A 12,666-nucleotide genomic window follows, 5' to 3' on the forward strand; every position below is an offset into this window, starting at 1 on the left:
ATTAAAGAGCACAAGGGGCCAGAAGAGGAAGCGAGCAATACTCCTAGCCTGGGCCTACGAACGTGCTCCTAAAGCGTAGGCAAACAAATCCTAAAGCGGCTACCGAAAAAGAGGCAGCAGCTCTCGGCCAGCTCCTTGTTTGCCATCACCTGACCCACATCCACCTCCTTCTTTTTGTAAGGGAGGGTTTTGGCTGATTTTGCTCACCTAAAAAAGAGTCTCTAGTACCAAGCAGGCTGGCAAAGATGAAGGTGACTGGAGATCTTGGTAGTCCGTCTCTTTTTCAGACTTTCGTTACCTCCAGGAACAGTTATTATGGCCATTAGGGCTTAGTATTTAGGGCACTGCTACCCCAGCAGCCTGCGACCTGCTCCCAGTCCCCTTCCTTAGGGTTAGGGGTTACGAGCTCCGTGAAGTCGTCTCTGCAGCTGTGCTACGCCCCTAGAGTTAAGGAAGACAAAGAAAGAACCTCCCAAAACACTATCCGATGGGTCAGCATCCCCAGCACCTATAAAGAAAGATTCTCTTTTCCGCAGCCAATGAAGCTGAAGATCTCCTTTTCCAGGGCTCCCAACAGAGCAGCCTTCTGAAACAAGTTACAGCCCAAAAAGACCAACCCAGGGAATCTATTGGAAGCAGCCAAGAACAACGTGCAAAGCAAAATACCTCCTGGAAAAGGGGCTAGAGGATGCTTAGGAGCTCCGCGCCCGTCTTGCGGAGCGGCCCTGGCCCTTTCGCGCAGCCAATGTCCCGGCCGCAGGCGCGTTGGTAGCTCTGCTGCCGCCTCCTCCCCAGTGCAAGGTCCGGGTTTGGTCACTGGTCCCATCCCCTGCTGCGAGCGGCCACCATCGGCTACACCTACACAAACGCTGTCGGCTCCATAAAACCCTGCACTTCCTCGGCACGGTAATTACACATAATCATACCAAGATAAACAGCCAGGCAGTTGCATATGTTCACAGAAAGTAAATATTTGCACCTAGTTACTTCCTCAATAAGGCAAGGAAGCAGCCCAAGTCACCAGTGCACAACGGAGCACCAAGCAGACTCCATGCAAGGTCCAGAGAACCAGGTAGATAATTAAAAAAAAAAGGATTTTTTTTTTTTTTTTTTAATATTTGAAGGTTACCTTGCCTTTTTTTTTTTTTTGGTTTGGTTGGATAGTTTTTAAGTCTAGAGGATGCAGGTTGGCAATGAACTTTAAGAACATTAAACACAGGAAGGGTATTTCAGTTTTCTCCATGTTTATTATCCAGCGTCATCCCGTGACTGTCAATCCTGTTCCGTACCTGTGCCTCTCATGACACATCCTTTATAAAGCCACTTACACGGGTGTCATGACGAGGTTTGCACGACACAGTGAGCAGCGAGTGTGGCACGAGGAGAGGGAACATGTCCAGGCTTCCGTACCTGACATGAAACAGCCCAACATACCTGTCCGTGTGGCATGGATGGGTCAAGACCGAGCGAGAAATACTCCCAGGTTGCTCGCAAAGACGGCCTTGGCATGGGCTCCAGCAGCCTCCTGTGACTGCACCCGTTCAGCCAACAGCGTTTGCCTTCCTGTGCTGTCACGTTGGTGAAGTTTCTCCCCTTTTCTGAAGCACACAGTGCCCGTACAACGTGGAACTTGCAGAGGATTAAGCAGGAGACGGCACCATCCTTTCTCGGCCCACTTTGTCATCCTGAAGGCGGGTTCACAAATCAGGGCTGCAAAGACCGGGATGCTCTTGCTGTCGTTGCGCCAAGGGGGAATGCCCACTGAGAAGTTATATTTTCATATTTTATATCTAATGTCAACGTCCACACAGTCCATAGTGATGGAAAGCAACCATTTCCATGTGCACACTCATGGCGCAAGATGCACGGAGGGAGGAGATGGACTATGCAGACAGCCTCCTGCCTTCACGAGAAGAGACAACACCAATAGCCAGAAAGAGATACCAAGGACTTCCTGTCCTTCTGGCCACACCTACTCAGATTTAAGTTCTTCGATGGCAGCAGAGAATCTCTGCTGAAGTCACTGAGACCCTCCACGGCAGGTCCCCGCCGGGTGCCGACGCGTCCCCGGAGCCGAGCTGCCACATGGAAGCGACGCCAGCGCGCGCCCACCCGCGGCACGGCTGGTTTCGAGCAGCGCCCGCACGCGGAAGCGGCTGCGCCGACACAACCCGAGAGCAACATCAGCCTAAGACAACACCGCTCCGAGAAAAACAGAGCTTCGAAGAAGGAAGACAGGTTACTTCTGGAAATACGATTAGAAAAGTGAGTATCTTCTCATATAGACGTGAAGGACCTGGTGCAAACACTGTACACGGCTCTACGAAGAGGACAACATATGAAAACAGATAGCCAAGCCCTTGTGTCCCTTGCACAAACCTGTCATTAGTTCTCAGCCAGCTCAGAGCACAGCATCTCCTCCAGCTTTTCTCACATCACTCCAACCTATTATGTGGCTTGATGCCTTTAATTTAGGATTCATGTTCCTGCAATTACGTACAAAGTACAGTTCTTTTTGTGAAAAGCTCTAATTACTTTTGCCCGTTTGGTTTTCAGTGATTAATTTCTATCTGAATAGAAAAAAGCCTGTGATGACACCCCAAGAAATAAAGTTAAAGAAACCCCAGGTTTAGTACATTAGCATGGGAATTTAGCTGAAAAGATTTCTCTGTTTCCAAGAGAGGTAATTTTACAAGCCATCTTGTCCTCTTACCCTGCTGCTCAGGACTTTGCACAGTTCACGGCCTGGCTCTTCTGTTTGCTGTAAACTGGAGACATGCCCATGTAAAGCGGGGATTATGCCAAAACAAACAAATCTTCCACCCACTTTTGCTCCTGCAGTCTATTAGGAAGGAAAGGCAAGGCACACACCATTAAAACGATAAATACCAGCAAGTATGAACGAGGGTGAAGCTTAGTCCTACACAGTTAGCAAAAAGACCAACACTTTGCTCCATTTCCTAAAGCAACTGAGCTTCTCTGTTGGCATTACTTGTCCATATCCCTGTCTTGCAATGTCCTGAACCTGCTCCCACAGTTTAGTCCCATTAGTCCAAAATTTCAAAGCTTAAATATCAAAAATTCACAATAAAGCCAGAGGAAAGAGACCCTCACACCGTCACTGAAAGAAACGAGGAGGTGCAAGCTCAACTACGCAACGAAACCCCAACGAACCACACGGGAGAGGAGCATCACTCATTCCTACAGGCAGGAAAAGCTTCAGCACTTATTAGATATTCATCTTGTCTTCTTAGATACTGGATATACAATCATCAAAACATGATTTATAACTTCCATGACATACCCCAGGATGCCCTGACAGGTACAACTTTCCTCCAAAAGCACGTGGTACAAGCTAGCTTTGCTGTTAGGTTTTCATATATGAAGACCAATAACACGACAGGGAACATTGTGGGGTTACCAATATAACCTGTCAGAGTGAGCATCAGGCAGGTATTTTAACCTAAAGTTGGCTACTAAGTGCCTAAGAAAACTTAAGGAAGGACGGAAACAGATGAAACGATAGGGGATTATAAAAAAAGAGGAAGAATGCCACCAATTTTAAGACAAAAGACTTAAATAAGCAAACTAGAAGAAGGAAGAGAGGGTATTTTTGAGCAGTTAGATTCAGAGTCTTTCGTCAGGAACAAGATTATTAGTCATAACAGCGAGCAGGACTAGGCCCTCAGGGAAAGCTGAGGAGCGTTTTGATGGTCGAAGCAGAACAGCTACCCCGTGCAAAACTGCCTAGAAAGGCCCCGTGATCCTTTGATGCCCAAACAGGGGTAACCACATAAACACGTGGAAACCCTGAGCGAACGCAGGAAGGGCTCTGTGCTGCTCTCTTCCCCACTCTCTAACGCTCCAGCCTGCAACACTGCAGGGAGAAGCACGAAGATGACTCAAGAAGCAGAGCAGAAGCAAGAAGCAGGGCAGGAAGCACCAAGAGAATTTGGTGTAAAGAGATAAAATGACAATTTTTGGCTCCTGGTACATTAGTAATGGGGAGAAGCTGAAGCCAACATACCCTGGAAGTAAGGAAGACACAGCTACGAGAGGAAGGTACTGGTTCCCTTGGAGCTGGAGAGAAAAAGTAGATGCATTTCGGAAAAATACTTTGACTACAAGGCATGTCTGCCTTAGAACGTTTGACTTTTAAACTGGAAATTAAAACTAGATGATCCCAAGTCACTTCCCCTTTCGGTATCGGCCTGCAGGGCTTTCGTGCCCGTTTGACGCTTCGCTCCTCCAGGCTCCACCTTGTGAAGTGGAGACCATCGGCCTCGAGCGACTCGCAGCCATTCCAGTCCCCATGTTGCTAGGAAGGAGAAGCGACCAAGACTCTAGAAAGCTGCTGGTTCCAACCTCTCCTGCTCTAGGTGCTTATGTAGTTTGTCTTTTCACATTAAGAAGAGATGCAGAACTGGTATTGGCAGGGTTCTCTAGACGAGGAAAGCACATGCAGGTAACAACATTGCTTTGCCCTGCAACACATGGCCTTTGACTAGCTGCTGGCAGATTTCTTCACATAGATCTTTATAAGCAGCATTTTTGCTGAATATAAGATGGAGAAAACACCTTATTGCAGCCTATTAGCTCTAAGATCATGATCTAAAACTCTAAAATGTACCCATTTTCTCTCCTCTCCTGTCCCCTGCCATTAAAAAGAATAGTGTAATGGCCATTAGAACTGTCACAGATCTACGGTGCTACTCTGGGCTGGGGACACGATGGAAGTTGCAAGGCCTCCCGCAAAAAAAGAAAAATATAAGTATTATATCCTATCCCATCCCCAAGTCTTCAGTTAAAGAAACAAGCCAGATGCCCAGTGTTGAAGCTGCCTGATTAGGCACCACCTTTAAACTCTATTTTGAAAACAGCCGTCTTCATTACAGTATCTATTCCTGTTTATCCAAAAGGCACAACCTTGGGAAAGCTGATAAGAGCAGCCCAGTCCTCCTGCCTGCAGTTCTGCCACATGGGAATGAGGTGGCTACAGAACCTTTCTGCACGGGCGGAACAGCCTATTTTGATAGTGTTTGTACATAAGGCCCACTATGTGCCTGCAGATCACACACTTTTAAGTCATCCTTTGTGCTTTGAAACCTAGAAATTTTTCCATTTTCAGCTACAAAGTATCACTCTGAATCACCATATGTAAGGAAAAATGCAGAGCCATTTACAGCTTAGCTTTCTCAGTCAAATCATGAGAAACTGCAGGTGGCACACGGTACGGGACACGTGGGGTTTTGAAGAAGAAACTCAGGCAGCGAAAGCGCGGGTGCAATGAGCACGTGGGAAAAAGCCTACACAGAGAGGAGAAGAGAGGCCCACGTGGACAATATCCCATCTTCAGTGGCCGGGAGCAGATATCCAGCCACGACCACGGAGCACAGGAAACAGAGTGGAGCAGTCAGGGACACACACTGTGTTTAGTGACCCAAGGTGGTGTATGCAAAAAAAAAAATGTGTTTTTTTCTTTTCCCACCCTATATGGGCTTGTTCAATTTCTTTCCAAATCTGTGTAAACTGGTTTACACAGATTTAACCACCATTCCTCTGCTCGAACTGCCTCAGGATTACCAGACAAAACTGCACATGGAGGTAAGATGGCTCCATAAAACAGAGAGAAGGCAAAAACCCACTTAAAGGAGGGATTGATCATTGCCTGGACACGTCTGCAAAGCCTAACCAGATGTCAGACAGCTGCTATAACCCCCCAGAGAACCTGGCTTCATTAGCTTCATTAGTCACTTTGCTCTTTAGCAGAGTGACTTATCACCACATTGCAAATCCCCTCTGCTGCTCGAGGCAGAGGAGGAGGACAGCAACTGTGTGTTCACCAGTAAAAACTGCTTATGGTTGCCTGTCAGAAAGCAGGATAGTGCCTTCCCGCTCTATCTGCTCCTCTTCCGCGGGGTACATAGGGCACAGCACAGCCTGGGACCTCTCACACCAAAGGAAATTGGAGAAACGAGATGTCGGAAGCCCAGGAACCGTTCTTCCGAATGGAGCGCTCCACTACCAATGCGCAACGGAGCGACCTTTATTACATATATTTTTAAGAGGTTCGTTTTCTGTAAAGCAACTTGCCCAAGTCACACGATAGTAGCTCGGATACACGATGCCACGCTTAATACTCAATAAGCTCCAAGCGCTGAAGCTCTGGAAGAATAAAAAACCTGAGGAGTGAAGCAATGGAGCCTCAGGTTTCTCATGACCCAAGGGTAACAAACAGTGAGACAACCTCTCTCAAGCAGCCATCAGTTTACCCCAGAAATGGTTTGAGGCCACTTTTCACATCAGCTTCAGGTGAATCCCCGAGTGGCTCCACAGAAACTCTAAAGCATCTGAGGAGCCTGGAAAGCTGCTTCCACATCTCAGCCCGGTTCAGACTCCTCCACCCCACGCCCAGGGAGGCAGCAGCCCATGGTTAGTCTAGACTAGAGCACCGTTCGCACTCCAGCTGCCACACAGAAACAGGCTAAAAAGCTGAAATTAAGCTAAGCCAGGGCAACTCCAACCCAAAGATACCTCCCCAGAGCCAGCAGGTCAAGGTCACGGCTCGTCAGCTAGAAGCTTGGGGACAACACCCTACCTGGCAGGTACAAAACAGCTTCAAACACAGCACCACGTCCCCCCGGCACGCTGCGCCCGCAGGAGCATGCGCCAGACCTAGTATTTCTTGAGCACCAGGGAGCAGAGAGTCCAGCACTCCTGAGGCTGCTGCTGGCATTAGGAGGAGAGCTTTAGTATTGCCCAAACGTGGCAAATCGGAGCAGGGCCTGGCTGCACCTCCTCCTGACCCTGCCTGGTCCCAGCTGTCACCTCTGGCAGGGTCCCCGCGCACGGGAAGGCAAGCTGAGGTCTCAGGCAGACTTTAGCTGTCCCCTGCTAGCTGCACGTGACAAGAGCAAGTTAGAAAAAACGAGCAGCCCTTAGGCTAGCAGGAAAAAGAAAAAAAAACAAGTCACATTCATGCCCACTACACATCAGAGAACTTTTAAAGATGGCTGAACACATTTAACTAGCCTGAAAGGCAGGTTCCTGCTCCTCCATCCATCAAACGCTCCCAGGGTCTCCATTTCAGGGGCTCTGACACTCGCCCGGCCTCCCAGCGAGCCAACTCACCTCAGCAATTGAGCAGCTTCCTGGTGGTTCCCCAGCTGAGCCCTTACGGAGGAGATAAGGAAAGTCTCGGAGCCAGGAAAAGTTAAGTTACAGGTGGATGGTAGCACCCCGCGCAGCAGCAAGTTGTTACATACTGCAGCTCCGCGCGCCGAACGGCCAAGAACGCCGCAGACAATGGGACGTTTATGATTCTTCTAAGAACTCAGGCCAAACGCGTGTTCTGCAGCGGCGTCTCCCACCCTCAACGTGCTTTCCAAGCACCACAATATAGTGCAACCTCCATCCCCCAGCCCGTCGTGGGGAAAGCAGGAGAGGAAACACTTGATTCCAAAACTGGCAGGTATTTGGCAAGCCAAATATTTCGGTATCGCTAAGAAAGAGCTATCTAGAATAGGCTTAAAGAAGAAATAAATGCAACTTACTGTGCAAGGAGGACAACAGATGACTACAGCAAGACCCAAGGAGCAGCCAGAGAGCGCATGAGTCACGAGCACATTTTAGCAAGAGCTTACTCTAAGTATCACCACACACTTTGAAAATTACTTAAAGCAGGACAGTGACACAGGGAGAGGAGCTGGAGGTACTTCTCCAAATAGCAGCCTCATGTCTTGCTGGGAAACGAGGAGACTGGAGCTACCTCCCTCCTGAGCTACAGCATGATTTTGTGGGAGGCACTGAGAACTTTGGAAAAGCACTAAAGAAAGGCTTAGCCTTGAGATACCTAATGGAGACAACCTGAGTGTCTGTACTGGGCCTCAAAGTGCTTTCAGTACTAGGTGAGCATTATTTGCAGACCACATATCTCCTAAACAAGCAGATACTACGAGCTCTGACACCTCACAGCCATTGCAGATTCTCAAGTAGCGACCCGTCCCCCAATGCCCACAGCCAGAGGCCAGTGAAATTAATTCCTGAAGATCTTCTGTGCTGCTTTTTCTGCATTTGGATTCCTGAAGAACTATTGCATCTTACCTGCACCGAGCACCCTGTTCATGCTTTTGGAGACACTAACTACATCAGCTGCTGCTTGTTCTGTACTTCGAGCTTAAGGTCGGGCTGTGCCTCAAGGCAAGAGGAGACTCTTGGAGCTGGCTTGGTCCTCCTGTACACACACCTCTACATCACAGCCGCACAAAGCATGTGCTAAGGACCTGGAGGAAAATACTCTGGGGGGAAGGGAAAGTGCAGCTTTACTCTGATTTGTCTGGACATAGAGCATGCTGAAGAAATGCAGAACAGTCACCAATAAAGCTGGTGGCTCAGACAGGGCCTGCAAGCCAGCAACAGTGCTCAGGAGATCCCTGATCTACAACACACACACAAGGCTCTCTGCCTCCTACCCACCTGTGGAGGCAACAGTTGACTTGTCTCAGAAGTATTAAATACCCAGAACGAGCCTACCAAAGAAACAAGACCCCAGAAGACCTCTGGTTAGGCAAGAAGCCTAGATGACAAGCAGAATTCAGAGCAGGATCAGCATGGCAGCACATCCACCAGACAGACTAGGCCCACACAGTGCACATTGCCCAAATAATGCAAATCCCTGAGGCAGCTTGATTCTTTTTCTCCCCAGAACAGTACAATTATGGAAACGTTAAAAAAATAAAATAAAAAACTGTGAGATGGTCTCATGGCGTACAATAAAAAAAAAAAAAGGATCCATGGTTCTTCTAACGAAACTGCAGACGTGCACTGGGTTTTCAGTAAGTAAATGGAAATCATGCTGACATACAATTGTTCCACCCCCGGGTTCGCCTTCACACATTTCTCATGGGTCAATTTTAAAGAATCGAGTCTTGTTCAGCTAAACATCTGGTGGCTGTTGCTAGAGGAAACAGACTATCTGCAACAGGCGAGCCGAAATAATGAGTTACATAAAAGCAGGCGGTGTAAGCAGGAACAAGCATTTTGCCAGCACATGCATCTCCAGCATTACATGAAATACTATGCTTAATTTGAGGGTTCAAATACACTGTTACTGCTGCGATGCACACAGATGAAACTCAGAGATCCACATTCTCTAAGTCCATGAAAATAAAACTGTGCTGTGTTATAATCACCACGCTATAGCTAGTAGTTGTCCTAAAGATTTTTTGGAAACAGCTCTGCTAGGGAAAGGAGAATTACAGGTTAAAAGGAGACTGGAATTCAGCTCTAGGCATCTGCGTATTTATATCAAGTCAGTAGGAGCTGAGAAGCTATTGCAAGATGGTTTTGGTCACTTGGGTCAAGCAGGTAATTTTTTTCAGCAATACAGAGCACCTTTTCAGTCCCTGTCCTCTCTTCCTTGGGATTTATCAGGACTTGAGCCTGCCAATGGAGCCACTGAACTAAAGGCTCCACGTTGTGAGGAAAGCTGGTGGCTGAGCAGAAACTCTGAGGACATCACCATCTGAAGCCCTAAGCCCAAACCAGAAGCCCTGCAGGATTACGGATCTCTTCTCTGGGCGTTACAGACCGCGAAGCCCCCCACGAGGAGACAGAGCATTCCTGAGAACATCTTAAGCAGCGTAACACTAATATACTGGAAATTGCACTTCACATTATGTACTTTTTCTACAAATAGATAGCACTGCTCTTTGAGGAGAGCTTGAGCACTTAAATAATCCAGAAGCCTGATGGATGACTAATACAACCAGAAAGCTCCGAGCACAGAAGGATATTTTCAGTAGCACTCACTCATCAGGACCAATCGCAACGTGCAGCCGGTGAACAGCAGAGGCACCCAAGGCTTTCACTGCCGTCTCCTTTCATGTTTTTCCCTCCAAAATACTCACTAAGACTTTGGTTGCAACTAGCTTCCTCCAGCAACCCACAGAAGGGAGAAGCTCACTCTTCAACCACCTCCCACTGCTTTGGTGGCAGTTATCTTCTACATGTCACCACTGGTCCAGCTCTATCTCGTATTACCGTGCAGTGAATCTATGGCTATTTTGTAGAAATACACCAAAGCATCCTGGAGCAACTAAGCTAGATTTTTATTTTCAGTAGTAAAGTGTCCTACGTACTCCGCAGTCACCTAGGGTGTTACTCCCTTTGCTCTCAGCCCTGCAAAGACAGTTCTCTCAGTATCTTTGATTTTTAGTTTTCTGCTTATTTCATAACAAAGATAAAGCACTTCTAGAGAAGTGCTTCAATTCCTCATGAAAGACTCTGGACCTCTTCCCTACTTTATATCCCAACCAACTTCAATAATTTCCCTACTCAAGACACAAAACACACGCAGGCATCCTTGCAGTCCCTGGTTTCCAGTTCTCAGCACACGTTTCTACAACTAAAGCTAGGGAAATTCAATCAGCAGATGCAACCAGCACTAAGTTTCCAGAAAAAAATGTTCTGTTTTTAACCAGAAATAAAGCAAAACCAACATAGAACTGACAAAATTAATATGCTGGAATAGAAACAGGGAATAGAAATTGAGCAGCTTTCATTCAGATCCTTAAGCATCCTCTCGCAAGCTTCAAGGATGCTTTGTGTACTCCGGGTAGGTGCTACTGAATTTTATAGCACCTCCTCATATACTTTATATTATTATTTTTTATTAAAAGAATGAAAATGTGAGTTGCATGCCAAGACCTTCCAGAATCTCGAGTCAAACTCTACTCACCATATGTTTCGTAATTCACTTCTCTTCGTTATCCAAAGTCACAGCGTAAGCAAGTACTGGGGCACCAGAGCAGCACAGCAGCTAGCCAGTCATACCTGTAGCAATTTAAAAGAAAGAAAGAGAGAAAAAAGGCTTAGCAGAAAGTCTAAATGCAGCAGCTTCCATTCTTGCTTTACACTTTACAGAGAGCCAAACACCTCTTCCTATAGAAAAGTCTAGGATTTCTCCTTACCCCAAATCAAGACACAAGTTTTCATGCAAAAGACGACGGTGTTTTCTTAAAATATGGATGTTTCCAACTGCTCAGTGCTTCTGGGCTGTGTTTTCAGGAAGCTGCTCCCTCACCTTGGCAAACAGGTTCCCAAACCTGAACTCTCAAGTGCAGTGAGCCCTGGGCTGCCTACGTCTCCCGTGATGCTGCAGCCCTTTGGCCAGGAGGCAGCACAGGGGGGCGGGTTGTGTTTGCTCCTTTTCTCCCTGCTCCTCAAATAATATCCCGTAGGGCAGGAGAGGGCTCAAGCCCCTGTTCCTAAGGGGGAGTGCTCCATAACTCCGACACCAAGGCTGAACGAAACCATTTCCAAGTGTTTCTGCAAAGCAACCATGCCCTGCACACCTGGATACTGGTTGCTTCATTCTCCATTCAAGACTTTGCCATTGAACTCTCTTTGGAGAGGTATGGACTGCTCAAACCAAAATAAATTAAAAATCAAGCAAATTTAAGACCTGAGCAGCCCCAGCAGCCACCTAGAAGACAGGTTTATGTGACGCGCTGAAATACCAAGTCAGACTCTAACGTTCTATAAGGAGCCTCGGATTGCCTAAGGGCATTCAAAGCCTATCCCTAAGCAAGGGCTTTCCTTCTTAATTTCCCATTTTTTTACAGCAGAAGTAAAAATTTAAGGGTCCATAATGCCCTTTGATATCACTGCTTCCCTAAGCATGTGGCGGGGAAGAGAAACACAGCCCCGTGCTCTGCATCAAGAAGAGTTTCTTGCTGCCTTCTCCAACAGCAAGTACAGGACGCGTCAAAATCCCCATCCCCAAGAGTCACCGCTTTGACCGAAGCGCGCAGGAATCTGGGTCTACCATTGCCCTGTAGTTCTATAAGCTTCTTGCTAGGCCAGTCCCAGTCACACACGCTCTCCCCGCGTTGCTCATCATGCCCTCCCGCGAGAAGCTGTAGGTTTGCTCAGCTGCAGCGTAAGAGCCTTCAAAAGGCTCTTCAAAAACAAGCTCGCAGCAGCCATCCTTATTAATCCTTGCCTTTAACTACCCGGCACCGATCCGTGAGGGAAGCCAGATGCTGGGGTAAGGAAAACGCATCACTTGGGGCTTCAGCTTGCGAGGTCTAAGCAACATTCATCCCTCCAAAACAGAAAGACGCCAGGCAGCTGAATACACCCCTCTGCATCAGGCTTCTTTTACAGCATTAAAGAAAATTTCAAAGTTTGCCATCGAGTAAAACTAGATTATTTGACCCGGTCAAAGCAAGAAAGAACCAGCCAAACTTGCACCCAGCTAAACCACACACAAGCAACTACATTCACCTTCTCATTGACTTGACCAAGCAGCCCCAACAGAGCTTCTGGGCAAGGAACGGAAGGACCATCCCATCAACTTGACACTTCACGTACCTAAACGCTGAGCACTGTTCAGCCTGCAGAAGCTTGTTCTTTTTCCACCTTAAACACACCCCAGCACCGCAGTTTGGGAGAGTGGGGGAGAAGCACTGCAGAGAAATGCCATCTTGGGAACTTTGGTCAAAAACGACCTCTGTTTATATAAATAACAACCTCCAAGAAGTACTGGCATCTGCAAACACAGCAGCTAAGCGGAAGAATCTATTTATAATATGCTCTAAATTACAATTATTTACTTAAGGAATAAAAAGCAAATAAATCATCTCAAGCTCTGCTAGGGTTAAG

General features: G+C 47.4%; 1 protein-coding gene across 2 annotated transcripts in view; it reads right to left on the bottom strand.

Moving 5' to 3' along the window:
- CSNK1G1 (casein kinase 1 gamma 1) overlaps window positions 1–10,862 on the bottom strand; it is a 74,175-nt gene extending 63,313 nt beyond the window's left edge. For both annotated transcript variants that reach the window (XM_010227629.2, XM_010227628.2), the window contains exon 1: window positions 10,739–10,862. The gene's annotated coding sequence lies outside the window, so the exon portion shown is untranslated. The remainder of the gene's footprint in view (window positions 1–10,738) is intronic.
- Between the last annotated feature and the right edge of the window lie 1,804 nt (window positions 10,863–12,666).

Source organism: Tinamus guttatus, unplaced genomic scaffold (genome assembly GCF_059628265.1).
Source record: "Tinamus guttatus ecotype Peru unplaced genomic scaffold, ASM5962826v1 Tinamus_guttatus_pri_ptg000942l, whole genome shotgun sequence".
NCBI classification, from domain to species: domain Eukaryota; kingdom Metazoa; phylum Chordata; class Aves; order Tinamiformes; family Tinamidae; genus Tinamus; species Tinamus guttatus.